At 45.6% G+C, this 25612-nt stretch overlaps 1 protein-coding gene and 1 pseudogene across 2 annotated transcripts in view; both read left to right on the plus strand.

Moving 5' to 3' along the window:
- Positions 1-25612, plus strand: part of LOC142583430 (uncharacterized) — a 1100669-nt gene that overhangs the window by 420321 nt on the left and 654736 nt on the right. The gene's annotated exons all lie outside the window — the stretch shown is intronic.
- Positions 910-24367, plus strand: LOC142582111 (uncharacterized; annotated as a pseudogene).

Here is a 25612-nt window from a genome sequence, read left to right on the forward strand (position 1 = left end):
CCTCGATGTTGTGCGCGCCCGCGGTGGGGCAACTCCCAGGGAAAAAAGTAGCGCGCTGACTTTTCGTTTGTTTGAAGTGTTGCTGCCTGCTCTATTAGAAGCAAAACGGTGTATTCTTTGCGCAGCCTGCGTGAGTGATACATTTGCATGTTAGGAGCCAGCCTCCTACAGTTGAATTATTACGCTACGTTTTATTCGCTATTGCCGCAAGAGTAAAGCGGACATTCTACTCCTTTTCAGAAGGCCAGAGTTAAAAGCACATTTCACTCTCTCCTTGTTGACGGAGTGAACAATGCATTTCACTCCAAACAACTTTTGCGGGAGTAAAACAACGCTTTGAAGAGTAAATTGGTCCCTTCCCTCCTGCGATACCCTCCCTGGTTTTTAGAGTCTATGTGCTTTGTTGAAAACATCATTGCGCAGCGTATTTACAGCGCAGCGTTATTGCGCAGCGTTTCGTTACTTCCTCGGAACCACCTGCTACGCAGCTACTGCCCACATTGTGTTATGGCGTAAAAGGCGCCACACGCAGAGCTCGCTGGGAATTACTGGCAGACAGGGCCGAGGAATGAGCTAGCGACGTTGAGCTAGCGTTGGGCGTGAGAAGTTACTGTGGCGAAAAGTGACGTTCTGTGTGGATGGGCGGCGTTGGTGTGTGGCGGATGGTGTTGTATTGTTACGATATCATCGAGCGATGCTCAAGAGACGAGCCGCCGCGAGAACGACGATGAAGTTGGTTGGTGCGCTTGGCGCGAGCGAGTGTCGCCCTGGATGCCTGGCTCCAGCGTAAATAGCTTGTAAATAGCCTCTTCTGTCTGTGTCTTTCCACACGCAATATTCTGGTGGAGGTCAGCGATCCCCGTCCTCACTACGGAACTCCGAAGTGGTCGGAACACCAGGCTTGTCACCATGCCTCCCAGTGACACGCCCACCTCTGCAACGTCTTCGCCTTGTCCCACTGCTCAAATCGTCACAGTCGCTCCACATCGCGACCCAGCTGTGTTCTCTGGCCTGGAGGGACAAGATGTTGACGACCGGATCAAGCCTGTGAACACGCCTTTGCAAATAACAGGTGGGACTCAATGATTATGCTTGCCAATGTCATCTTTTATCTCGGCGGCACCCCACGCGTGTGACACCAAACGCACGACGACGAGATAGCCAGTTGGGCCACTTTCAAAGAGAAGCTGCGGGAACTGTTCGGCGACCCCATTGGGCGCAAGGCTCCCGCGAGAAAGGCTCTTGCGTCGCGTGTTCGGTTATCTACGGAGACGTACGTTTCCTACATCCTCGACGTCTTGGCTCTTTGCCGCAAAGCTGACGATGCTATGTCCGAAGCAGATAAAGTGTCACATGTTCTAAAAGGCATCGCCTACGAAGCTTTCTATTTGCTTGTTTTCGGCGACGTGTCGACTATCGATGCCACCATCAAAGAATGCCGTCGCCTCGAAGAAGCTAAGAGCCGCCGAATCACACACCACATCACGCGGCTACCCAACACTGCTGCTACGTCAACATGTGAGGTTCGACCACGTGAGACCACCACCTCTGACGAAGTCACCCGTGTTGTTCGTCGCGAACTCGAGGCTGCCTGTTCGCCAGCTTTCTGCAGGACGCCTCAGATCCGCCAGCAACCACCACTGCGATGATTCAGGCCGTCGTCCGACAGGAATTTCAGAACATGGGTCTGAACTCCGTCTGTTCTAGCGCACATTTGGACACGGACGAGGAGAGAAAGACAACATGAACACCAGACTTCAACTGAATTTTATTCATGAAAAACAGGGCTTTTATGTACACAGGGGGAGGGGGTGGGGGACTGCTAGTGCGCAGGACCACTCAAAAATGTTTCCTTGGTCTAGGCAAAGGTCATCAGAGGTGTCAAAACAAAAATGAAAAATTTTCCCCTCTCTTTTTTACATCACTCAGTACAATCTTGTTCATCTCCCGCCCTAGCTAGCTGATTCGACACACCCTTTTGCACTGAGATAATCAATTTCTTTTGTCCCGAGTGCAACAGAAGGAGCACTGACACAGTAATCTTTTTCATTGTAGATACAAAACGCTTCAAATATTTCCTGGTGTTTCTGATTGCTATATTTGCGCAACACGCGTGTTCGTTCGAAAAACGCCTTGCATGCTGGCTTGTGCGAGCAACGGCGAATGTGGTCGGCTAAATGACCAGCGCCACTTAGTGATGTAGCATTCCTGCGATGCTCTAGCAAGCGTTCATTCAGACAGCGCCCGGTTTTCCCAATATAGCATTTCCCACAGGCGAGGGGAATAATGTACACAACGCCGACGTCACATTCAACGTCACATTCAAGAAATTGATTATATCAGGGCAAACGGGTGTGTCAGATCAGCTAGGTAGGGCGGGAGATGAACAAGATTGTACTGAGTGATGTAAAAAAGAGAGGGAAAAGTTTGTCATTTTTATTTTGACACCTCTGATGACCTTTGCCTAGACCAAGGAAACATTTTTGAGTGGTCCTGCGCACTAGCAGTCCCCCACCCCCTCCCCTGTGTACATAAAAGCCCTGTTTTTCATGAATAAAATTCAGTTTAAGTCTGGCGTTTGTGTTGTCTTTCTCTCCTCGTCCGTGTCCAAATGTGCGCTGGAACTATGTTTCATAATGCTAATCATAACCAAGTAGCCCAGCTGTCCATGCTTAGCTCCGTCTGTTCCACGTCTCAATCCAGCGTTCCCCAGTTCTCTAGCGGCCCTCCTCATCCTCGGCAGTCCTTTTCCGCCACATCTCGCAGCAACCCTTCCGGTTGGCGTACCCATGATGACCGACGGACCTGCTTCCACTGCTGTCGCATCGGCCACGTCGCTCGTCACTGCCGCAACCGATGGCCACCACCTCCTCGGACATACGCTGCCGCTTATTCCCGCACCTTTGGACCTTCCGTTCCCTATACCGCCCGCCATGAATCCACTGCCGCTGATGGTCCTGCTCCGAACCTTCGCTATAACCTCTCGCTCTCACCTCGACGACATCAGTCTCGTTCGCCCCAACCCCGTCGCTTCTCTTCGCCGCCTATCGCCTCCCGGATCCAGCCGGAAAACTAGGCACTGCAGCTTCTAGAGGTGAAGCTGCGTTGTCGACCCTGCCCTCAAATCCTCTGCTCACGTTACCCACGAACCGAAACCTTCTTGACTTTCACAGTTGGCCTGTCACGGTACTCATCGATACAGGAGCACATCTTTCTATCATGAGTGCTGCCTTCTGACGTCGACTGAACAAGCTCCTCACCCCAGCGTCGGCACGCGTCGTCCGCGTTGCGGATGGCGGTACTGTGCCTATCATCGGCATATGTTCGGAACGCGTTAGCATCGCCGGCCGCCACACTCGTGTCCTCTTCACCGTATTGCTCAATGCCCCCACGACCTCATTCTCGGCCTCCATTTTCTCTCCGCACATTCTGCTCTTATTGACTGCTCTTCCAGTACCCTTCGCCTTAAGTTGCCGATGCTCGCAGAACCTTCTGACGCACCCCACTGCCGCTTACGTCCCAACGGCTTTGTTCGCCTGCAGCCAAAGTCAATAGCCTACATTGAACTGTTGTTTTTTCCCACCAGTTCCTGCTGGCGAGTACTTTGTTACTCCTCTGCCCGACATTCCAACAAGGTATGACGTTACAGTGCCTCACAGTATACTTAATATTACTGGGAACCGAACTCGCATGCCTGTCTGTAACTTTGGATTGGCAAAGCAAATTCTACCACAAAGTATTTGCCTTGCCACGGTTGATTGTCTCGGCGAGCAATACGTGGCAGCGTTATCAACCGATGGTTCTCGCGAGCTTAGAATGCCCCTCGCGCCAGCCTCGGGTGCCGATCCCAATATAAAGAAAATGGTTGCGACGGACCTGTCCTCTGCGCAGGCTGAAGAGCTTTGCCAGGTATTATCATGCTACCGATATATTTTCGACATCGACGATCACCTTTTAGGCCAGACGCTCATGGTCAAACATCGGATTCTTTCTTTATTCACCGACGACCGTATCGAGTTTCTGTGTCGGAACGCCGAGTGATTCAAAACGAAGTCAACAAAATGCTAGATAAGAACATCATTGAGCCCTCTTCGAGTCCCTGGGCGTCACCTGTGGTGTTGGTTAAGAAGAAGGACGGCCCTTGGCGCTTCTGTGTAGACTACCGTCATCTGAACAACATTACTAAGAAGGACGTCTACCCGCTCTCGCGTATAGACGACGCCCTTGACTGCCTGCATAGTTCCAGCTATTTCTCGCCTATTGATCTTCGTTGGGGATACTGGCAGATTGCTGTTGACGGTATGGACAGAGTATTGTTGGCTGCACGATCTTCAGCCCTCATCGTTCGCGCACAGAGTTTGAGCGTATGTAGATCGCTTCCAGCCGAGGTTACGCCTTTCAGTCACCGAGTTCATACGTATACTACCCGCAGATCTGAATGACGGGCCTGAAGCGGAAGAAGCCAACAATAGACGAAGAAAACCGCTTCTGTAGTTCAGTTTTGACCTTACGTATTTGAAATAAACCATCCGTAATTTCGTATAGTGGACACACAAAAAGCTAAAAGCGACGACATGGCCCCACGCTATCAACGTCAGCACACGTTGCCGTTCTCAAAAGCTGCCAGTTACACTTGCCGGTATTTCCATAAACTAAATGTGACTGCATACGTAGGGGTAGCTTTACGTATTGTTATGCTGAGTGATAGTTCATGTTGCAATGCACACTGTTCGCCTCGTATCCCGAATTGACAGCAAGCGGACGTCCATTCAATGCAGGAGAGCAAACAAGCCCCTCATTCAGCTGCCTACGGTATCAGTACGGGCGTGCGTGTTTCAGCGAGGATATAGCGCTTTCTCTAAGTGAACTATCATACACGTAAAGTCCTAATCTGCGTCTACTTTACAGAACTCGTTAACTGTGTGCATGAAGAAAATGCGAAGAATGATAAACAGCTCCTATCAGCGCCACTCAGAGGGGTGCAACGGTGCTCTCATGCACAACATCCTGGAAGTTTCCTACGTTCTGGCATCATTATATATCACTAATGCTGGCCTATTTAAAACAAGCGAGAAGTGGTCGCTTTGCCTGCCGATGTAAACAAATGCACCGAACGGTGCTATGGACTGTCAACGGCGTTCTTCCGGGATACAAACGCGGAAAGCGGTGCTGCACAACTACTTATAGTGGTATGCGACAGGTTTCCCCTAGAAGTGGTAAAACACAAAACGAGCAAGCACCATGTATAAAATGAGTGCTTAGGGCTTCATGCAGCAGCGCATATGTTGTGCATGGGCGCTGGCTCTCGTGGTGGCGGGTCGAATGCGAGCGGCGCTTCGTGGCTATCGAATTCGGAATTATAGCTTCACTGCTCGACAGATCCGAAGTGCTGGTGCAGCTGACATTGCCACTCGAAGGCAGGCGGCCAGGAATCATCTGAACGTTTACTCTTCGCCGATGTTGTTCTCCCCGCGGGCGAGGTTGGCATGCCTTGTGCGCCTTCTCCGTTGATGTCCTTGTCCTGACGTCACAGGACGAGGATCACGCGGCTGCTCAGTCAGATGTCGGTTTCGTATTGGCGTTTTTTTGCTTAGTTAAAATCATTTCCCAACTTGCGGAACGATTCTATCAGGCCCGTGACACAGAGCTCTCGGGAACCTAATGGTTCTATTACCCTAACATGGTCAAAAAATCCTCGTGGTTCTCCTTTAACGAGCTGACAATAACTCGAAAATCATCTGCCATATAGTTGGAAAAACCTTCCCATTTTCTCGAAGAAGCAATGCTTTCGCAGCAATAGGATATGGTCATTAAACAAAACATTACCGACTATTAAACGGAAAAGCACGTAGGTATTGAACTATTTCTTCAGCTTCAGAGATAAAAAGCGCTTAATTCTATTGACAGTACTTGTAATAGTGGCAAATGTTAGTTCGAAAGGGAATTTTGTGATAAACGTTCTATAAATAGAAGATATTTTCAGACCTCCATATGCTCAGTATGTTGTTATCAGTGCTGGTAGACCAATGTGGTGTTCCCTTTTATATGTGTAGAGCCTACTGTACATGCCGATTCATAAGCACGTAGGTTACTGTTTGCTAGCAAGGTTATTGTAATGCGATTAGCCTCCTGAACACGTACAGCACTGTTTCTTACAAGAAATTAGGATGTACAGCTATATCCAGCTTTTCTGGACACGAGGGCTTAGTTCGCGTGAGTGCCACCACGCGGCGTACTGACCTTAAATATTCCCAACTTCCGCGGTGACGCGTGAAGACGTCGACAAAAGGAAAATAAAAGAATTAGAAGCTATCCCTGCGTATTGAACTTTGCCACAATGCTTGTCCCACCGGCGTTATCAGTCTTCTTGATTAAGCGTAGCCGCTCGTCGCCTGGAAATAACTTATCATCCTAAGAGCGTTTAGTCGCGATGAGCGATGATGGATTCCGGGCTTTTGATACGATTCTTTTTTTTCTAACACATTATAACATTACATTATTTTCTAACACATTATAACATAACACATTATGGGGTTTTACGTGTCAAAACTGCCATTGTGATGCAAATAAATGTAACTTCAACTCATTTTCTCACAAATAAACGCTGAATGAAACGCTCACGTCATCCTGAACAAGATCATCAAGCGCGGCAGTGCTCGATCATTTTTTGCCCCTATTGGCAAGGTTATTTTCGTGTGTTCTTTCATTTTTGTCGGGGGGGGGGGGGTGTGCTCTGTACCGTAGAAACGTCCCTCGGACATATCTAATGAGCTCGTTTTTATTCTCAAGCACCCAATGAAAACAGTCATCGCTGCAACTGAATATGTCCGGGTCGCAGGCAACCATGGCGTGTCACGCCAGTATGACCACGCGGATTCATTTGGGTTGGCATATACTATTTTATGCGTCATAGTTCGCCACATTCATTTTTCAAACTATGCCAGAGCTCGAAAAGGCCGGCCAAATCACTAGGTCCTTTTCATCTGTTTACTTCCGCAAAGTGTGCATCTATCGTTGTGGTTACCAAATATTCCCAGCGGTACGCTATTACTCAAGCCTTTCTGGCGACCTAAGAAACTGAAGTCGCAGGCTTTCTTCAACCGGCGTCGACGTTCAATATGGCTATTCTCAAGTACTTTTCGCGGTCTTCGCTCACCGCCTTCTCTCCAGTGTCATCTCTCACACTGCTCGTTCCTACTAGACACAACACAAACACGCAACGAACTTAATGAAGTATGAATTACACCCTAGCTGACATTCTGTTGATGTACCTTCCCGCTGAGCACCGGGATTGGAGCGTGGTCCTGTCTATGGGGGCATTATCGATCTACAGCCTCACTCACCAACACTGCTTGTTACTCATCACTTTGTTTCGTCGACAGCAGCATACTGTATTTCCTCTGAATATACTTTCGGCTTCAGGTGTGACCTTGCACGCCCGCTTATTCGGTTACGTTGACGGCGACCGTTGTCGTCTCTGGTGAGGGCGAGCTTCGCCCTCACCAGAGAGCACAGAAAGTTGTTTTCACAAATAAACCACCGGGATTCGAGCCCATGTATTCGCATTCTTTAAAACTGAAGGTAGCGCTAAAAAGGACGAACACACGGTGAAAAGACGACACAACGACGAAGAAACACTACTGACAACTGGTTTATTTTTTGAAAAGCGTTCAATATTTAAGAGAATCACAACACATGCGCACAACCGAACTGCGCCAGCCTTCTTTATCGCAATATTGCAAACAGCTACGAGAAGTGAAAAAAGATTGACTACCTAAGCAGCAAGAAGGGAGCACATGACCAATAGAAGAAAAGCCATATGTTACGATTTTTCATATCTTTCTAGAAGTGTGCGCTCAGCCTACTACAAATTTATTGAAGCATCGCTGATGGACAAACCCGCCTTTTTTGTATGTGGAAAGCTTCCAGCAAAACTCTAGCTTTAGCGCTTGCACTTCTGCCCAGAACCTTTGCTTCTTTGAACCGCGGCACGCACTCGCAAACCATCACATGCGAAACTAAATTCGCAAGCTTATCTTGTTTTGTTAAGTTTTCAGAGTGTTCCCTTAAGCGGTCATTGAGGCAACGCACCGTCTGCCCGATATAGCACTTTCCGCAGGACACGGGAATAAAGTAAACCACTCCTAGGGCATGCCTGACTAAGACATCTTCATGCTGCTTTTTGCAACCGCGCTGACCTTCACCGCGCATGCGGGGGCACAGCTTCGCCAACTTGTTTGGCGCAGAAAAAATGAGCGTCACATTGTGCCTGCTGGCCATCTTTTTGAGGTTGTGTGAAACCTTATGATTGTAAGGCATCACCTCAGGTTTGGTCTTCACGCGTTCAGGTGCAGCCTTCATTCAGGTGCAGCCTTCACTCTCAAAACTTAACAAAACAAGATAAACTTGCGAATTTAGTTTCGCATGTGATGGTTTGCGAGTGCGTGCCGGGGTCCAAAGAAGCAAAGGTTCTGGGCAGAAGTGCAAGCGCTCAAGCTATAGTTTTGCTGGAAGGTCTCCACATACAAAAAAAGACAGGTTGGAGTATCAGCGATGCTTCAGTAAATTTGTACTCGACTGAGCGCACACTTCTGGAAAGATTTGAAAAATCGTAACCTATGGCATTTCTTCTATTGGTCATGTGCTCACTTCTTGCTGCTTAGGTAGTCTATCTTTTTCACTTCCCGTAGCCGTTTCCAATATTGTGATAAAGAAGGCTGGCGCAGTTTGGTTGTGCGCATGTGTTGGGATTCTCCTAAATATTGAACCCTTTTAGAAAAATAAACCAGTTGTCAGTAGCGTTTCTTCGTCGTTGTGTCGCCTTTTCACCGTGTGTTCGTCCTGTTTAGCGCAACCTTCAGTTTGAAAGAATGCATCACCAACTAGCTCAGCACCAAGTTTTATTCAAGTATGTTTCTAGTACAGTGGGCCCATCTTTTTGTGTGCTTTCTCCTTCGGCGTCTCACGTCAAGTCACCCTCGTTCATCAACCTTCTTCTGTGTCACATCGTCAATGCCACTTGACACCTTCTGCCTTAGGGAAGGCTGGATTCCGGATAAAGTTGTCGCGCTCTGCGGCCCTATCAAACCTTCCTGGGGCCATGTTAAAAGACTGTGCAAGATTCTCCGAGGAGAGATCTGGCGCCAAGTGAGGCTCTTCCAAGACTGGCTACACCTGGCCTGCAATACCAAACACACAGAGCGGTTCGCTGCACGGATGCATCGCACCTTCAAGTCCCAGGCTGCTCAAATCACAGGGGTAAATTGGTCCTTCTTACTTAAGAACCTTCTCAGCAATGTTGCAAGGAATGAGCGTGCACCCAAGAAGGCAGTTGTGGTTGCAGGGGATGTCACGATAGCTGAGAAGGTCCAGCAAGTTTTGCAAAAAGGGCCAAAATACGTGGTTGATACCGTTGTGCCAGCTCACGACCTGCTCGCCACCAATAGAAACATCGCCCAGACGGTCAAAGGAGAAGACCGTGAGAGGTGCCTTCTTGAGGGAGATTGTTCCCAACACGCTCAGTCGTACCTGTTAGACAGGATTGTTGCGCGTTTCAAGGAACACAAGCTATCTCTTTTACAAGCGGACAAAGACGGAGGCTTAGTCGTGAGGCATGCGGACATGTGAAAGGAAAAAGCCATGCAAGCAGTTGAGACTTTGTGCGAGTGAAGAAAAGCGATTTGCGTGTAAAAACGAGGTTCATGAATTTCTGGTCAGATTTGAACCTGACAAAATTAGGCAATGATATCTCCAATCGCAAAGGTAAATCCTTGAATGCTTTCTTCACAGCTAAACCTCAGAAACCTGACATCCCTTTTAGGACCATTATTAGCGAGAACGAAACCTGGCAGCAATGTGTCAGCCTCTTTCTACAATGTAAGCTTAAGTCGATAACAGTGAACGATCCCTTCTTGACAAAAAAATCCCAAGAAATTACAAACTTTCTCCAGAATAACCGCCGTGTCGGTTATGCTTTCTCTGTGGATGCGGAGTATTTATTTTATTCCGTCCCTCAACCTGAACATTTAGTTGCTGTGAAGGCGACTGTCGGAAATTCAGGCGAACTCTCTTTTCAGTCCACAGCAGGAGTGTCTCTTGATGACTTTTTAAAACTTTTAGAATTTTATCTGAGCGTCACTTTTATCCGTTTTGACAGGCAGCCTTTTCTACAGCGCAATGGCATTTGCATAGGGTCCTGTGTTGCACCTATCTTGTGCGACATCTTTTTAGCTCATGTTGATCGCCTTTTGGATTGAGATTTTATTGGAAGCCCGGTTTTAAAGGTTTTTAGATATGTCGACGATTTCTTGATTTTTTTAAAAGCTCGTAATGGCATTTCTTTTGAAGATTCTGTGCGACAGGCCTTAAGTACTTTTAACGACCATGGTAAAGGCCTGGCTTTTACCCATGAACTGCCGGAAATGTCGAGATATGTTTTTTAGACCTCAGGCTGAGATAACTAAGGGACGCACCTGTTGGGCGTATTTCCCACGTGAATGAAAGTGCCTTTCGCCCAATGAATCGTCTCATTCAAAGACCGTGAAAAAAGCAATTACATCGCTCTGCATGGAATCGGTGCTTCAAAAGTAGTGTGTGTGTGTGAAAACATTTATTGTAATGAGGTCCGGAGGCTCGGCTTCTTAAGCCAAGGCGGGCCGCTCCCACATTGGCACTCTCAGGCCAAGCCTTTCAGCGACATCATGGGCCCTCTGGACGGCCCTTAGTTGGTCCTGAAACAAAGGGCTTTGAATCCTTTTCTCCCACTGTGTCCATTCTTCAACGAGGTTGGGGAGAGTCGCGGGACACCCCGTCCGCATATGTCTGATTCCAATGATGCCATTACAATCGTTGCAGTCCATCTTAATCTCCCTCTATGGATATATTTCATTAATGGTGTACGGTGTAGAATATGTACATGTTTGCAATAAGCGCAGTGAGACTGCCTGAGCCCTGTTCAGTTTTGAATGTGGCAATGGGAATTGCCTGCGTCTTAAATTGTAGTGTTTGGTATTGTCATTGTATGTTATTAAATGGTCTCTAGATTCCCTGGCTTGATGGTGAACGGCTCGGTTGTGACTGTCACGGTTAGCAAGTCCTCGTGCCAAGTCATGAACAACCTCATTGTGGTTTATCCGAGTCTCGTCCACTTTCCCCATACGCGCAGGAAACCATCGGATTTCAGTTCTCATATTCCCAATGTTTTCAAGAAGTTTAGCTGCAACACCAGCAACGTAGCCTTTATCAAAACACTTCATAGCGGATTTCGAATCACTGTAAATGCAGGCCCACTTATTACTCCTCATGGCTAGAGCAATTGCCACTTGTTCCGCCACCATGGGGTCCTTGGTAAAAATAGTGATAGCATCTTGCACCTTCCCTTGACAATTTGAGACAATGGCCGTATATGCTTCTTTACCTTTCACCCAGGCTGCATCAACTATAGCTGCCAATTGGTTATGCTGTTCTATTTCCTGCAAGAGTGCTTTAGCTCTTGCCTTTCTCCTTTCGACAATAATATTCTGGATGCATGTTTCTGGGGAGAGGGTTGGTTCTGATCCTAATTCTACTTCAGCCTCTATTGGGGGGCTCTTTGATGTATTCAGTTCTGTACCCATGGCCTGTAATATGTTCCTGCCAGCTCGTGATTTTGTCACTCTTTCGTGTTGCGCTAGCTGTTGGGCCTCCGCGATTTCTTCCATTGTGTTGTGCACCCCTAGACTCATGAATTTGTCAGTTGCAGCGTTACTGGGTACCCTAGGGCTACTTTAACGAGCTTCCTGAGCATCACATCAAGTTTTTTAAGTTCTGCCTGCTTCCATTTGAATAACCTAGCCACATAAGTGAAGTGACAGAGAGCAAAGGCGTGTATTAGCCTCAAAGCGCTGTCTTCTCCTAAGCCTCTGTGCCTATTGGTAATTCTTCTTAGTAACCTAATGACTGCATCTGTTTTATTCGAGATATGTTGTATTGTTCTATAGTTAGCATTGTTTCCGTCTATGTGATACCCAAGAACCTTGAATATTTCAACTAGCCTGACTGCGGATCCTTCATGAGTGTATAAGCACACTCTTGACTCATATTCCGGAATGTAACCTCTTGAATTACGACCATTTCTGCGATGTTTATTGACCAAAAGTTCTGATTTGGCTGCCGAGCATTTTAACCCCATGTCTTTCAGTGTGTTCTCTACAACATATAAAAGTTCCTGTAATCTGATCTCTGTCTGTACTATATTACCCTTGGCACTCCATATGGTTATGTCGTCGGCATACACCACATAATGTATACCCTCAATTTTCCCTAGACTTCTTGCAACCTTTGACATTGCTAAATTAAATAGCATGGGTGACAGCACAGCCCCTTGTGGAGTGCCCCTATTTACCAAATCCTTAGCTTCTTATTTAAGCTCACCAAGCATGAGTTGTGCAATTCGGTTTCTAAGAAAGTCGTTAATCATGTTAAAGAGCTTCTTACATAACCCCATCTCCGAGTGGACGCCAAGTATTGGCTCATGCTTTATACGATCAAAAGCTTTTTCCACATCCCATCCCAAAAGAGATTTCGTATGCGCTGGCCTGGCCTGTATAAGTTGATGTTTGATCAGCAGCATAGCATCCTGAGTTGACAGCCCAGGACGAAAGCCGATGATGTTGTGTGTGAGGATGTCGTTCTGCTCAAAGATTTTCGTGAGTCGATTTAGGATGACATGTTCCATAGCTTTGCCTAGACATGACGTTAAGGAACTAGGACGGAGGTTGTCCAAAGTGAGATGTCTTCCTGGCTTTGGTATGAGGATAGTATTGGCCACCCTCCATTCCTCTGAGTATACCCCTTTTCTCTAACATTTATTGAAATGTTCAGTTAGATAAGAAATTGATTCATCATCCAGATTTCTTAATATCTTGTTAGTTATTCCGTCAGGTCCAGCCGCCGATACTATTAAGACTGTGAAGAGCCGCCCTCACTTCACTCTCACAGAAGTCCCGGTCAAATTCTTCACATATGCCTCCCGTATATTCGGGGCTCTCGTCTTCTTCGTTTGGTCGTTTAAGTGGGAGATATTTGGCTGCGAGACTATCCATGATATACTTCTGTGTTTTATCTTGGCTTTCCTGATAAACCAACTTATATATAGCTGTTCTGTTGCTTGTCCTTGTTTCATTCTCGTTGAGCAAGTGCTTGAGGAGCTTCCAGCTACCTCCATGTTTGAGTCTACCATCAGCCGAATTACAGATCTCATCCCACTGTTGCTTCACGAGGGTCTTCGAGCGATCATCAATTTCTCTGTTTAATTGCGCTATTTTTTTTCCTTAGCCTTCTGTTAAATCGCTGCGTTTTCCATCTCTGTAATATAGACTGTTTGGCCTCAATAAGATGCGCCAGCCTGCTGTCCATAGCCTCAATATTTTCCTCTGTCCTGATTTCTTTAGTGGCCTCTTTGAGGTCCTCTCTGAGCTGGATGACCCACGTCTGAAGGGGATCCATCTCGGCATCTAGAGGCTCCACTTTCCTTCTGTTCGCCCTGATTTTTCTGAACTGATCCCAATCAGTGAATTTGTAGATTCTAGTTTCCTGTCTCGGTATGCGTAAGGTTATGTGTATGATATAATGATCGCTCCCGAGATCCATGTTTGAATTTTCCCGATTGGCTCCTCTTGAGTTGTTTACAAAAGAAAGATCTGGTGTGGAGTCCCAGCTTGTGGACGTGCCACAACGGGTGGGATATGCCGGATCAGTAATCAAGCATAACTCCAGATCCATGACAAGACTCCATAGCTCCTCTCCCTTCTTTGTGTTCCAAGTGTATCCCCATGTGTGATAGGGAGCAATAAAGTCCCCTCCAATAATGAGCGGGGAGTTTTTGGCAACAGAAAGCACCTTGTTGAAGAGTGTTCTAAACCTCTGTCTCATGTCGTTAGGACTGCTGTAAATATTCAAACAGAAAATGCTTTGCGTCCTACCTCAGTTCCTTTTAAGTATTATCTCAACTACAATAACTTCAAACCTGGAATGTCTAGGATGAATATCATGCTCAATGTATGGCAACTTTTTGTCAATGAGTGTCGCCAACCCCCTCCCCGTTTTTTTGTCTCTACATGTAACTTTACATCCAGTTAGCATAACTTCGTCCGCTAAGGTTTCCTGCAGCATAATTACTTTTGGCCTGGCCTCATGACCTGATCACCTGTGGCAGTGCTGCTTTTTTGTGTTGGAACCCGCGATAATTCCATTGCCACACGTTAAATCTATGATTATACTGTCCATTGTTATTAAGTGAGGCTGCCTTTCTATTACCTGCTATTTTCCTCTTTGTGATGGCCCCCGACAATCCAGGAATGCACTTTATGCTATCCGCCTCCGATGGCAGATACTCATCGTCGTCATCCCCTCGCGTCTCAATTTTCCTAAGTCTTTTGTCCGCCGTTAATCTGCAATTCCACAATTTGTCCACTTTAAAGTTGGTCGTTTCCACTCTTTCTGTTATCGCTTTAATTGCATCTTTTATTTCACTGAGGGCTGAGAAGACTGACTCATCCTCGGAACTCACCGCCCTCTCTTTAGGGGCAGGAGAGCTGGATTCCCCTGGATGGCTGGTTTTGCTTACAGGTCTATCTATCTCTACTCTAGCAGGGCTCGACTGCTCTTTTTTACGAAGCTCTGCTACCTGCCTGGTCAATTCTTCATTAGCTTTTCTTAAAGCAGTTGCTTCTTTAATTAATTACTCTATTCTGGCATCATTGGCATCACCCACAGCAGCCGAGGCGCCCACAGCGACTCTCGCCATACCTTTCACCTTGTCAGCCCAAGTCGTTCCTGGCGTCTTCTTCTCGCCAGGTATTGAGGCCCTTAGCACGAAGCGCACCTGCGCTTCCCTTGACTTGGAGCGCCTTCTCTCCCTGGATAGTGAACGATGCCTGGATCTGCTGCGACTCCAGAAGCGTGAGTGCTCCCTGTTCTCGGGGCCATGGTTGGGCGCCAGCTGTTGCGCTTCCGACTGCACTCTTGTTGACGACCGAGTCCTGTTGCGCTCTCTTCGACGAAGTCGTACAACGTAAGGGATTTGAAATCTTTGCTTGCAAAACTTGTCGCCGGTAGGGTGATCGCCTTCACAAAATTTACACTTAGGTACACACACATGTTCATCTCCTGGGTTGCGAGTTCCACATCCCCTGCACTGAACAAAGTCAGGTGTCGGACACACATTAGAGCGGTGCCCGACCCTCCCACAGGTGAAGCAGAAGTCGACTTGCTTCCTGTAGAGGTAGCATCTCACTAGTGTGTATCCTTACCTGACAAAATTGGGCACTTTGAGTCCATCGAAAACTGCAATGACCGATCCCGACGTCTTGATGCGCTTCGCAGCCAGCGCAAGCGGGTTCAAGTCATGCACGATGTTTCTTGTTATCATAGCTTGCGAGTTTCTGATGTCCACTCTTCGGATGACGCCTATGCATGTGGCATGTGGTGCCGCTTCGTAGGCATTTGCCTCGTATTCCGCTCCATAATCTTGAATGACTTGATTCTATCCTACTTCGCAGCATGTTGGTGCTTAGGTGTGCTGACTACGATTATATTTTAAGTGAAGTTCGGGCAAACAACATCTTCACGGGCCTCCTCTTCCGTTAGGCCGGACGTCTCGATGACTGCAGAAGCAATCGTGGTGGTGCTCACCTTGTTCAAATTTAGCCCTCCTCGAGGTCGTATAATGATCTGTCTGTGCTTCTCGGGCAGTTGAGGCATCGAAGCTTTTATAATCCGATTCTTGACCATTACACCGACGGCGCTTCCCTTGACTCCATGCTCTCGCTGATTACATGGCAATGTGCTCTCCCCATCCACAGCCTTTGTGCTAGCTCGTGATCTTCGGCCAGCCACTACTTGCCAGCCGTAATCGTCCTGATCATTGTTTCCTTCATTTCCAGCAAAATCTTCATCTTCCATGTATGTATCTGTCATGGCTGCGGTTAGGTGGGCTTACTAGGCCCAAAAAGGCCCTACTCCTCACTAAGGAGCAGGAAACGTTCCGTAAAATTGTGAAGAAACAAGCCCCACCTCGAGTCTTTGTGTCAATAGATTCGCCGTCGCTTCGCGGATCCAGTGGTATCCTTCTTTTCGTTGCACTCTCAAAATTGGCGAGCGGAGCATGGAAAAAGAAACGGAGCCGATGCTTCCACGTCTGCACTGCTCGGCGCTTCTTCTTTCAAAAGTCGTGCCCGCATGAAATGCTTTGTAGTTTTGACAATCAGGTTCGCAGGCTTTTGGCCGCAGGCTTCCCTTGCTTGGTCCTTGTGGCAGTCGCTGAAACCCTCCTTGAGAAATTTGGTCCCCGACGAATGAAGGCTGCACCTGAACACGTGAAGACCTAGCCTGAGGTGATGCCTTGCATTCATAAGGTTTCACCAAACCTCAAAAATGTGACCATCGTGCACAATGTGCCGCTTCTTTTTTCTGCGGCAAATAAGTTGGCAAATCTGTGCCCCCGCATCTGCGGTGAAGGTCAGCGCGGTTGCAAAAAGCATCATGAAGATGTCTTCGTCAGGTGTGTCGTAGGAGTGGTTTACTTTATTCCCCTGTCCTGCGGAAAGCGCTATATCGGGCAGACGGGGCGTTGCCTCAATGACCGCTTATGGGAACACTCTCAAAACTCAACAAAACAAGATAAACTTGCGAAGAAGCATCGGAAGCGGCAGCATCGAAGAAGCATCGTCAAAGTAACAACCTGCCTTTTCGCAGATAACGCCAGCTCTCCTGTGACGTCGCTACCGTGCTTGCTTCAACCTTGGTGGGCGTAGCTCTGCAAGCTTCTTTGCTGCAAATTCTTTTTGTCCGGATCACGCCGCAGTCTTCTTCAAGCGCCACCATCGACAGAGCAAGCTATAAAGCGGTGGAAATCGAGGCCTGCTTTCACATTGGCGGCAGCGGTAGCATCGAAGAAGCATCGTCAAAGTAACAACCTGCCTTTTCGCAGATAACGCCAGCTGTCCTGTGACGTCGCTACCGTGCTTGCTTCAACCTTGGTGGGCGTAGCTCTGCAAGCTTCTTTGCTGCAAACCCTCTTTGTCCGGATCACGCCGCAGTCTTCTTCAAGCGCCACCATCGACAGAGCAAGCTATAAAGTGGTGGAAATCGATGTCTGCTTTCACATTGGCGGCAGCGGCAGCATCGAAGAAGCATCATCAAAGTAAATACCTGCCTTTTCGCAGGTTAGTATTTTGATACTTAGTGCTTTTTGCCCCTACTGCTGATGCTCCTGCAGCTGCCAAATTGTGACCATGTCCTGCAATATCATACGCGCCACTTGTGAGCTAACGCTTACTGTTTCAGACTCTATCATTGAATGTAGAGACTGTACTTCTAAATTTCACACCGGGAAATGCTCGGGAATCTCGGACACGACAATTAGGTCGAAGGGAGATGCGTACCGCCTGGCTTGGCGCTGCACGTCCTGTAGACGGCAGAAATTACGTGTGCCACCTCACAAATCTAGTGATGATTCTGACGCGCAAGACTTGCGGCAGTTGTTAATGACCGTTACCGGAAAGCTTAACCAGCTGTTGCCACTCCGAGAGGCAGTTGAAGGCATTGAAGACACTTTACAATTTCTGAGCGAACAGTACGATGAACTGCAACAACGAATGGAGCGAAATGAAAATGAGATCAAGGATCTAAAACGCAGAACCGAAAGGCTTGAAGGAAATGAAAGCGATGGCAATCATCTTCGCGCTGAAATTGACCAACTTGAATGGAGGAGCCGCCGCGTAAACCTGGAATTTCATGGGATTCAACACTGAAAAAGAAAACCTGCTCGAAAAGCTAAACAACGTAGCCGTGCAGCTCGAACTTCCACAACTCTCAGAAAATCACGTTGTTTCAGTTCACCGGCTGCCGTCAAAGAAAGCAAAGATGCCGGGTATAATCTGTCGCTTCGCGAAACAAGCAGATAAGGATCGCTGGTGCAAAAGCAGACAGAAGTTGCGTGAATCGAAAGACGATGTATTCCTGCTTGAAAATGTCACGAAAAGGACCCACGATTTGCTATTTCAGACAAAGATATGGGCGAAGCGAGCAAACTACAAATATGTGTGGCACAGCAACGGCCGCGTTCTTGTCGGAAAAGCCGACGGTGAACACGCAGTAGCTGTTTATACCGAAAGGGATCTTGATAAACTCACTTAAAAACAGTTCTTGATAACGATGGCTTGTGCAAGTGGGGAGACTTACATATTGCCACAAGTATTCAGTCAGCATATAGGCAAAAAATTTCATCAATCCTTTAAATGCTTTCATCTAAGCATCCGCTCAGTTTTTAACAAGAAAAACGACCTCTCCTTGTTTTTTGAACAGCTGGGGCAATCATTTGATACGATACTGTTAACAGAAACATGGTCAATGAACGATTCGGATATTTTCCGTATCCCAAATTATAGTACCTTCTACTTAAATCGGGCATACTCTCGAGGAGGCGGAGTTTGCATCCTGGTAAAGGAAGTATTCGAGTGTGACTTACTGCCCGAACTTTCCGCAACGACAACTGACTATGAAATTCCAGCAATAAAAATGCATAACACCGTTATTATAGTGTGTTATCGCCCTCCCAATGCCAGCGTTAGCAAGTTTTTTGATAAATTAGAAGAAATCTTTGAGTTTGTTAATAAAAATTGGCTTGATTTAATTTTCGGCGGGGACATCAACATTAATATGATAAAAAATGATTTCCAACCTTTACAATTAAATATTTTACTGAAAATGAATGGTGTAGTGAATGTAATAGACTTGCCCACTAGAGTTACTGATATTCATCATCTTTAATTGATATTTTTTTCACAAATATCATCCCTGAAAAAGTTAAGGCGGGTGTATTTGCCTATGACCTCAGTGACCACTTGCCTATATTTATTTGCGCGAAAGGGCACATTCGAGAGAAGGAAACGCAGCCAATGCACCAGATGCAAAAAATAACCCCGCGCAATTTGTCTATATTTCGGGAACAAATAGAAAATGCCTGTTGGGATGATGCATATAGATCCAACGAAGCAAATGGGGCCTATGAAAAATTTTTTTCACATTCTCAAATCGATATATGAATCTAGCTTTCCTTCAGTGCGCGTTAAGCCGAGCAAAAAAATTCGGAAACCATGGATTAACTCTGAGCTTCTCAGATGGATCGCGCATCAAAATGTTCTCTATGGCAAGTTTATTTCAACTAAAGATATCGAATTATTCCGCCAATTTAAACTGTGCCGTAATCGTCTCGATAAAGATATAAAAAGGCTAGGCGAGAATATTTTGCAAATTTCTTTGCAGCAGCTGCTGGATGCTCTGAGATTATGTGGAAAAGGCTCAGCTCTGTATTAAGGAATTATCCGCATATCAGTAAACTTCTTAAATTAGATAATAATCGTGTAGAATTATCTGGGAAGCGGCTTGCAGATGCATTCAATACATATCTCGCAAGTGCAGGTGATACGCCTATGCTGCCAAATGATCTTAGTAATATTCCGGTTAATGGCAACACTATTTTTCTTAAACCTGTAGATGAAAACGAAGTAAGCCACATAATTAAAAATCTAAACAGCAGCAGTGCGATAGATATTGACGGGTTACAGATAAAACCTTTAAAATACGTTGTCGATATTCTGGCTCCATGCATTGCATATATTTTCAACCTTTGTCTCAGTCAAGCTTTTTTTCCCAGTAGAATGCAAGAAGCACGCATTGGTGTCCTATATAAAAAAAGGTGACAAAAATGACATGAGCAATTATCGTCCAATATCAATTCTCCCTATGTTCTCGAAGGTACTTGAAAAAATAATTTTAAATCAGCTTATGGATTTTGAGCAAAAACACAAACTTCTAAATGAATACCAATTTGGCTTTCGCAAAGGCCTCAGCACGGAGTGTTCCTTACTTGCTCAGAAAGAGTTAATTTCACAGGCAAATGATGAGGGAAAAGTGATTCTGGGGTTGTTTGTAGATTTTACAAAAGCATTTGATTCTGTCAATCATTCACTTCTTATTAGGCAACTCATACGTTATGGTTACCGCGGGAAGGCTGCATCCCTCATCACATGTTATCTAGAACACCGCAAGCAAAAAGTCGGTATTAATGATGAACTCTCTAGTCCACTGCCCGTTTCTTGTGGCGTACCACAAGGCAGTATTTTGGACCCTTGCCCCTTTAATTTATATATTAATAATATCATTAGTATCAGTATCAAGGCAAACTATATAATTTACGCGGATGATACTAACATATTCCTGATAAGAAAGTTGGCGGATGAATTAGTTGAGGAAGCAAACTTAATTCTTCGAAAATTGCATGAATGGACACGTAAAAATTGTCTTAAGATAAACACAAACAAAACAAAACGAATAATTTTTCGAAGCAAAAATAAATGCGTAATAATTACTACGCCTATATTGCTAAATTCAAAGCCTATCGAAATAGTTCCGTACTTTAAAACTTTAGGTGTTATCTTTCAAGAAAACTTATCTTGGGATATGCACGTAAATTCCTTGGCGACAAAATTATCTCATATAATCGGGCTTGTTAACCGTAACCGTCATATACTGCCAACAAAAATAATGATGCTGATTTTCAACACACTGTTTCTTTCTAGTCTAAACTACTGTCACTAAGTTTGGGCTACTACCACACAGCGAAATTTGGAAAAACTTTATGTACTGCAAAAAAAATTCCTACGAGTCGTAGAAAATGTTCCAAAATATGTCTATACGCGTGAATTTTTTATAAAATACAGTGTAATGCCAATTACCAGTATGTACGATAATCGACTCTGTAGAGCGTACAAACAAGAAATAAAAAATGGGGCCAGCTTTCTAAGAACACTAGCGGATTTAAAAATCAACATTACAGCATATTCGACAAGGTCCAGAGAGTTTTGGAAAGTAGAAACCGTCAGAACAACATATGGACAACAAACTATTCGTAACAACCTGCCAAGGTTACTGAATAAATTACACGACGGCACTACTGGATTGGAAAATACTTCTTTTAAAGCTCTGTATACTTATTTCTGCCTGCACTAGATTGTTTCCCTGGCGTTCGCAAATTTTTCCTTATCGAAAACAACTAGTCCCATTGTATAGCTTATATTGGTTTTGCATTTGGTAAGTTTGTATGAGAAATGTTATTGTTACACCTTGTGTTATTATATCTTTCTCACCCTTGTGTTTTTTTTTTTTGAACAGCTGCGATACCCCTGTGCCTATCATTGTTTTTTATCCTAATTGGTTAGAGATGATTTTTACTATGACCTGTTTGAGCACATCTTTCTTTTCTTCATTTGCTTCGCATGGTTCGCGCTGCTCAATATTGTGTAAAGGACATTTTTAAGCAATGATGTACTACCTTTGTGCTCGCTAACGCCGCGCAAACGCCAATGCGGAGGCCTGCGGCTTCGTCAAGCTGTCCATGTGGCAGCTTTTTCTGCATGCTCCTCGCGTCATGTACAGATGCAAATAAACATCATTGTCATGGTTTGCGAGTGCGTGCCGAGGTTCAAAGAAGCAAAGGTTCTGGGCAGAAGCTAAAGCTACAGTTTTGCTGGAAGCTTTCCACATACAAAAATGGCGGGTTTGTGCGTCAGCGATGCTTCAGTAAATTTGTACTCGGCTGAGCGCACACTTCTGGAAAGATTTGAAAAATCGTAACATATGGCTTTTCTTCTATTGGTCATGTGCCCATTTCTTGCTGCTTAGGTGGTCTATCTTTTTTCACTTCCCGTAAGTGTTTGCGATATGGCGATAAAGAAGGCTGGCGCAGATCGGTTGTGCGCATGTGTTGTGATTTTCTTAAATATTGAACCCTTTTCAAAAATAAACCAGTTGTCAGTAGCGTTTCTTCGTCGTTGTGTCTGCTTTTCACCGTGTGTTCGTCCTTTTTAGGGCTACCTTCAGTTTTAAAGAATGCATCACCAACTAGCCCATCACCAAGTTTTATTGATGTAATCGCCGTATCCTACATTTGGACGCTGGGCGCGCTAACCAGTACGCTACTACCTCCCTCCTCCATTTTCTGTTTATCTGCCTTCCCACTTGTCGTATTCGTCGCATATGAAGGCAGAATGGACGCAGAAACAAAACAAAAAGTAAAGATTGCTTGAACCGGCCAGCTGACACATGACCATAACTTTGGCAGGTTACTCTCACTGGAGCGCATGTGCTTGCAGCTATGTGCGGATCGTGGGTCGCCTTAGCTTTATTGTAAATTTGCTTTCACCGACTGTTTTCGGATCAATCTGAGACGCCGGAAAAAAATGAGTCCTGTCATTGTATTTCTTTCTTTTTTTCTAAGATTAAACCAAAAACACTCATTCGCACAAACAGTGATTTTTTTAAGAAAAGGCATAAGGATGATATATTTCGAGGCCATGTCGCTGCCAATACGGGCCAGCACCACGTATCGGTCAAAGGTTAGCACACTGCCATTGCATGCGGCGGGTTTCTGAATTATGAAAACAGGAAACACGACTGTTGTTCAGCTCACGCAACTTATTAGACACAGAACACCAGGCGCCCACCACCATGAAATTTTTTGACAACAGCAACACACAACGGTGGACTGATATACTTCTTAAGGGGGTTTAATTTTATTTTTCCTTGCAGAACCGCAAGCACAGGGAGCGCCGCGCCGTATACCGCGGCCACGTACTCTAGCCGCCTCAGCGGCTTCGCGCGCTCCCGTAGGTAGCGAATTGGACTGTCACTCCAGAAGTTTAAATATCTAGCCTCTTTGCATAGAAACGACAGCATGATTGCTAATATATTATTGGCTTGGATATCTTTGGAATGAGGTCCAACACGGCACCCTGTCTTCTAACGCGTTCTTATGTTTGCGTTCGCGTCTCTGTCTTGAAGGGACGCGCACCGTAACATGCTGCAATGGTGCTTGTGTGGAGCGCATGTAAGGCAAGAAACGCTCTTCTAAAATGTCTGTTCGCTAACTTGTGCAGCAAACCCATGTTTATAGTATTCGCGCAATAGCAAGAGTCCCGAGTATAGCAAGCGTAACCGCAAGCGTCAAGTTATACTCGTAACTTTAAGCGAGAGTGTAGTTGTAATCAACAGACCCTGCCAGTAAGGAATGAGCGGTGAGGCATGGCCGATGAATAAGTAATTGCCAAGATTGGTTTTCAGTAACCGTTTGTTACCAAGAACGGCGGGTACTTATACTACTGCAAAGGACGGATGCTGGGTGGCGACTACAATGATTTACTCGCCACATTACGCATCTGCACTGGAATTCAACTGGTTTCACCAACTCTCGCTTATATTCTCTGAACCCTGAACTGCGACTTCGCCTGCCACCCGGGCTCCAGCTTTTCTTCTCTTTGTGCCTCGCTTCTTTCCCAATGTGCCGAGACGTGCTTTCACTGATGCTTGCTGCTCCTTTTTCTTAATAAATGAAGGCATTCATTCATTGATTCATTAATTCTTAAGTGACTGCAGAAAATAGCGCGTCTTCATCTCCATAACTGCCCTGTCTCTCACCTGGACTCTCCCATCACAAAAAAATGTTGCTGTGTCGCAAATGCCTTGGCGTCATATATACAATTTCCTAGGAATGACCAGCAGCGCAGCGTGCAATTTTCGGTGGGTGTTGAGAGAGTCTATAAAGCGCCTTCTCTGCCACATCCACACTTAGCGCTCTGCTCCGTGGGCTATTATTAGCCTCTAGCACGCAGTACGAAATGAAAGAAACCTATCTGGGATGGTCGGGGGCAGCTCATTTCGGATTCGTGATGCGTCGATTTAAAATATATATTTCTTATCTAAGCCTAAATGATAGCAATATAGGCGATGTGATTTACGGTAGCTCTTTGGTTTGGACTAACGACGCTCTTCATGCAGCACTTTCGTCTTATGCGTGTTTGCGAACGGGAATGAAAGGCAGGAGGGTAACAGGCGTTCCTGAAATGAAACATTCGGAATAACTCTTTGTTTGACGGTTGGACATATGTCAAGGGTCCCCGATATGAACCACCTGCAAGTCGGTATCAGCTTGCAAAAGGAAACTCACATGAAACGTTTTCAAGCGGATAGGCTTTTAATTATTTTAAGGTTATCTTTATTGAAATTCCTTAACATGAGGTGAAAGCCGACAAATAAGCATTTAACTTTACTGCGTTATGAAGACCTCATGTTAATATAAGGTTGCCGTCTTGTACAGCCTCCTAAAGTAAGATGTGAGTTATGAATAACTAATTGTTGCGGTTAATGTGTAAACGCAGACGCCAAGAAGAGCCCTAGTCCGTTTCCCAGTATTCACTGGATGAAGATGGAGAACGTCTATACTCTCACCCGTTGTAGGGATGTGAAGATCAAAACGCTTCCAAAAGAGTGAGTCCCGAATATAACATTAAAAAAAAGGGGAGCTTGTGCTGGAAAACACTCCAAGCACAACGATGGCTGCGCGCCCAGTAGTGCTTCCTCTGGATCTGATCTACGGATCAAGACATCCGTTCATCAGAGTGCAATCCCGTACATTGCAGCGCAATCTCGGGTCCTCAAATGTGATGAAGAATGTGCGCCAGTATTCGCTTCACGCGCGCAATCTGATAAGATAACGCTCTTTCGCTATTGAATCCGTGACTACATACTGGATAATAGAAACACATGCAGGTGCGTCTTGAGTTAACCTATAACTTTGGAACAGTGATTAGACGCTAAAAAAAAGCTCCCCTCCCCCCTCTCCCAAAAAAGAAGAGAATACAGTTGCTTTTAATATCAGCTGAAACATAGTGCTGTGGTGAAAAGCGCCCCAATCACTGCACAGCGGCGCCGACATGCAGCAAATTGAAGCGCTAAGCACTTTCCAATTACTGGTATTTATCAAAATAGTATTTCATGGTTCAATGTAGCCCTGTAGCCCAGGGGCCAGTTCCGCCACGGGTACTGTACCAGATCTCATGTTTCATGTCAGCATTATTTGTCACAAAATCACAGCATTTTTTCTTTAGATCTTAACATTAAACAGCTAAAATACATCCAGAGATACGGTCATCCTAATACTTCAGTACTTTTCGTTCTAACGTACATGTCCGCACTGATCCATATGTTACGAAATTGTTTCCAATGCTTTCCCTCAGGCAGCTGTTTTTATTCCTGATGATGGCACTAAACCGAGACTGATGCCACCAGCGCCCAGAAACCTCAACAGGAGCGTGGACAATGTTCTCGCACACCCTGTGTGATGTACGCTGAGAGTAGTCCATTGTAAAGGCAGGAGCGCATGGTTGGGCACATGTGCTTAAGAGGAAGGATTAGCTCGGATGCTCCTATCTAAATGCATGTGAAATCAAAATTCGTTTTTCTCGGCAACCACTGCGCCAAACTTGACCAGGTCTATTGTATTTAAAAGAAAGACAATATATCGTGACTGGTCATTTCAAATTTTTGATTGAGGTCGCTAATTTTTATTACAAATTTGCAAAAATCGAGAATTTTCAGAAAACGAGCCTATCAAACTCAGCAGTGAAACACGAAATCACAATTCTCTGAATTGCATTAAATAGTAGATCTACAGCGGACAAAATTTATATGTTACACATGAATCTCAAAAAAATTCAGTAATATGGAAATAAAGATT

The sequence above is a fragment of the Dermacentor variabilis genome, chromosome 5, assembly GCF_050947875.1.
Source record: "Dermacentor variabilis isolate Ectoservices chromosome 5, ASM5094787v1, whole genome shotgun sequence".
NCBI lineage: Eukaryota > Metazoa > Arthropoda > Arachnida > Ixodida > Ixodidae > Dermacentor > Dermacentor variabilis.